General features: G+C 40.1%; 1 pseudogene; it reads right to left on the bottom strand.

Annotated features, from left to right (window-relative positions):
* Positions 1-630: 630 nt before the first annotated feature.
* The window catches only part of LOC117613385, a 12272-nt pseudogene continuing 8380 nt past the window's right edge, over positions 631-4522 (bottom strand).

Consider the following 4522-nt stretch of genomic DNA (forward strand, 5'->3'; position numbering starts at 1 on the left):
ACGGAAAAATCGGCAGAGTTTCCCTTGTAACTGGATCAATACCAAAACATTTACACCTGCCAAACAAGTATATATATATATATATATACAACCAACTGCCAGCATACATATATATACATTCCAACAGTTACATTCTAAGTCTAGGGCAAATTATCATAGCAACAACTAAGAATTTACAAAGGAGTCAATCCTTTTACAAAACAAAAGTCCTACATCAAAAGAAAGGCGCGGAAGGTGGAAAACAGCCGGTGGTGGACTCCTGTGCACGCCTACTGCCTGGGGGCGCAAAACATTAAAAAGGGTGAGTGGACCCAAAAACAAAGTTTAGAAAATAGCATATGAACATACTAACCCCACTGTAAAAACAAAAAGTTGTGAAAAAAATAAAAAAATGAATAGTAGTTGCCATGGCAAAGGGCAACTGCTGGAAACACACATTGTTGGGGGGCTAGGGCAGCTACTATGACAGCTATGAATAGTAGCTGCCCTAGCCCCCCTTGCCATGGCAAGGGGCAAACTACTGAAAGTGCTCTTAGTGTAAAGTGAAATGGCAGGATCGGCCTCTATCAAACACTTGGCTACGGATTGGTGACCTCGAATTAGGGCCTCGTGCAAGGCAGTGTTTTCTCATTATTTTTCATCCCCATTATTTTCAACGTTTGTTGTTCCTCGTGCTTCGCGAAGAAGAGTGTTTGTTGTCGTATCTATATCCTCTGATTTGGCCACAATGTGGAGCGCAGTGTCGCCTTCAAAGTTTTTCTCTAACAAAAGGGGCTTGTGTTGTTGTAAGATCTCGGCTGCTAGTTCGGCATGGCCGGTGCTCACAGCTATGTGAACAAATGTGTTATTCTGGGGGCTCCGTCGAGACAGCAACTGAACGCTAGCATTGGGATCCTGAAGCTCCTTTTCAATAGTGTTGTGAAATCGATTTCTGTTGCCATGAATAGCATAGCTATACAGCTGCTGGTACAAGCGCAAGTTATCAGCATAACCATCTGTTACAGTACGTACCTCCCTATTAGTTAACGGCTCCATATTGGACTTCAACGTTGCTTTAGATTCAGATCTGCACGACGTTGCGGAGATCGATCAATGAGTTACTATGAGTGCCCTCTTAATTATATCAACTTCACTATATATATATATATATATATATATATATATATATATGATTACAGATAATTAATTATTTTAGAAGTCAACTTGTGATCGGTAAAATGTTGTAACAAATAGGTTAACAATCGTCTGTATTATTCTGAGTTCGCCAATATTTTCATGGACCAAGGAAAGAAGAAACCTAGAACACCTCAAGAGTGTAAATATTTATGTCATCGTGTCTATATTCTACTTTCTATTTTAAGTTGCCTAGTGAAATTATTTTTGTTTTTCAGACAAGAAAATGCTCAGGAGTTCCTTAGCTTCATTATGGATAAGATGCATGATGAATTACTTAAGCTTGAAGGACAGCCCTCGAGTATTAATGGGCTCAAATCATCCCTAGTATCTTCTGCAGAAGAAGATGAATGGGAGACGGTTGGCCCTAAGAATACATCTGCAGTAACCAGGACACAGAGTTTTGTTCCTTCAGAATTAATCGATATTTTTGGAGGACAATTGATCTTGATCTTGGTTTTTCTTTCTTTTTTCCTGCAGAGTAAAGACGAACTTTTTTTAGAGAAGGGTGGGTGACTATCAAAGAGCATTATGTCAGGCCTCCAAGATGGTGGAAAGAATTTCATCTTCAAGATGGACGCAGACTTATAGTCATCAATTTGTTGCAAATTCCTCCATCGTTGTACTGAAATGCTGGATTTGGAATCAAAATTTTGTTACTCTTCTTTCAGCCAGCAATTTGTATATTGTATTTCAAGGGATATATATAATGCCATAGTCTGACTGAAGTTGTATTAATTTAGTGTCGTATTAATTTATGTCGAGCGGTCTGCTAAAATATGAATATGGTTTGAATACTTTGGGTTGTTCTTTATTCTTTTCCATAAGGAGATATATATAGGAGTTTACATATGAAGGTTTTACAAGGAATTAGATATAGTAAAGAATTAGGAAAGTATCTCCTAATTGTACAATGATTTATCACTTATATAAAAAATAGGAAAGTAAATCCCTTAATTAATTAAGGAAGTAAATCTCCTTAATTAATTAGGAGACTCACGTCAACACGGTCCTTAACTTGGGGTGGTTATCATTATCAGTAATATATATAATTTAAAATTCCATTATAATAAGGTGGAAAATGTGAATTGTGCATCATATCTCAATGTCATCATTGTGTTTGCAAAATCATGCATGCCTCAGCTACTTTCGGTGTCAACAATGTCTCCAATTTCATAGGGTATGTATATCACTGGCAAGAAAAATGTAAGGAAAATGTCTGACATAATCACTTTCTGTTTCTTTCAACAGTTTTGTCTTGACAATTTCTGTTTCTTTCTCCTTTCTTTTTCAGATTGCACAAGAAAAAGAAAAGCTGGGCCCAACTTGTTTATTGTATTTTTATTGCTTCTGTATTGCCACTTTATTGCTATCGTATTGCTTTTGTATTGCATGTTTGTTACCACTTCATAATCTACATGCCATTACTTTCATATTGCGTTTTTTTATTGATTTTTGGTTGATTTTCTTATTTAATATAATTTGTTGCAGGGGAAGCAACTATGAAAGAATATGGAGGAGAAAAGGAAACAATTAGCAATGATATTTTAAGAGTATCTGTTAGTTTTGAGTTTCAAAATTGAAACCTCTCCACAGGCTTAGTTTAGTGTGGTTTCATTTCATGGGGGTTCTAAATGATGAAAAAACCTTTTCATTTTTGTTTGTACCAGACCGAGCAACTAGCTAGGCTAGATCATTCGAGTGCCATGCTTTGAGAGGTCATCACCTTAGCCAAAGAAGCATCACCACAAATCACAACTCTAAGCAAAGCAAGAGGAGTCCCACATCGGAAAACTACAAGAGATGGAGACTCACCCTCACCTATAAAAGAAGACTACTCTTTCCTTAGAAGGGGACTGGCTCTTGAGTACTCTCTCTTCTGGATCCATCTCTAGGCTGAGCTTCTCACTTGTTATCTCTATATTTTGGTCTAATCCCCTTGTACAAATGTAAACAAACATTATCATAATGAGAACACCCTTCTCCGTGGACGTAGCACATCATTCGGGTGAACCACGTATATCTTGTCTTCTATATGTTTATCGTTTGCTCAAATCCTCACACACTTGGTGAAGGTCCTCATCTTCATCCATCATCCATCACACCTCATCACTAAGTTGGACTCAATACTGGCCGGGCCATTTTGAGCATCAACAGTTTGACGCCGTCTGTGGGAATCGACACAAGAAGCTTTTGTCGATTCTCCTTTCTTCAGTGCCCTTCGGCACCCATACAACCAACATCACCCAAGTTGCCGTTCGGCAATGCCTTACTGGAGCCACCATGAATGCTAAGGCAACAAATTGTAGAGGATGATATTTTAAGGGAAAGCCAATCAGAATATGGCTATCACCTTGCATGGCTTGCATGGCCAAACCACCATTTCAATTCAAAGTGTCATTTGACACTTCTTTGAAGACAAAAAATATGGGGACTTGAGCTTGTTCTACAAGCTTCATTATTTGGCCCGTGCGCTGCCTTCGGTACCCCACTATCATTTGGCACGAGCGATACCTTTGGCACCTCGTCATCATGTTGCGCGTGCGATGCCTTCGGCAGGCCTCTCTGACATGAGCGATGCCTTCGACACCTCACCTTGCATGGCTTGCATGGCCAAAAGAGGAAGCCACCATTTTAGCCCAAGGAACCACCTTTCAGTCACGTTAAAAGAGTCTCAATTTTTGAGTGACCAAGTATTCCGAATGCACCGACGATATCACCATGCATGGTTTGCTCATGGCCAAGGAAAAATTGCTCCGCTCACTCTGAAGAATGCCCGCGTACATCCTCACCACAAGCACTTTGCATGGCTTGCATGTACAAGGAGGCAGGCTAATATTCCAATCCAAGGGAAGTCCACGAAGCTTCCGAGAGATAAGTGAAGCATACCATATCTCTTTTATTCATATTTTATTTGGAATGTTGCATTTCAGATTTCATTAAAATATTAGTATTGAATAAAGTAAAACCCATGTGGGGTAGATGACGTTGGGGAACATTGCCCAGCCTTGGAGGGCTTTACATGCACCACCATGCACTACAACACACAGCAAGGAATATGCCAAGGACCCACAGCTGCTGTTCGGCAGCTCTTTCCTCTCAAACTCAAGGGGACTTCTTCCATTATCTGCTGAAGCTACAAATACGTCTACATGGCCACCAAGTGAATCACCCATGTGCCGAAGCTATACGGGGGGCCTTGTCCAACAACAAAAGAGCCGTGGCCAAGACCTGCCGAACGGCAAGGTCTAGCCACTCGGATTTTTTGGAACACAATCAACTCTTGCACTACTCCCCAGCACGGCAAGGTCTAGCCACTCGGATTTTTTGGAACACAATCAACTCTTGC

Source organism: Prunus dulcis, unplaced genomic scaffold (genome assembly GCF_902201215.1).
Source record: "Prunus dulcis unplaced genomic scaffold, ALMONDv2, whole genome shotgun sequence".
Lineage (NCBI taxonomy): Eukaryota > Viridiplantae > Streptophyta > Magnoliopsida > Rosales > Rosaceae > Prunus > Prunus dulcis.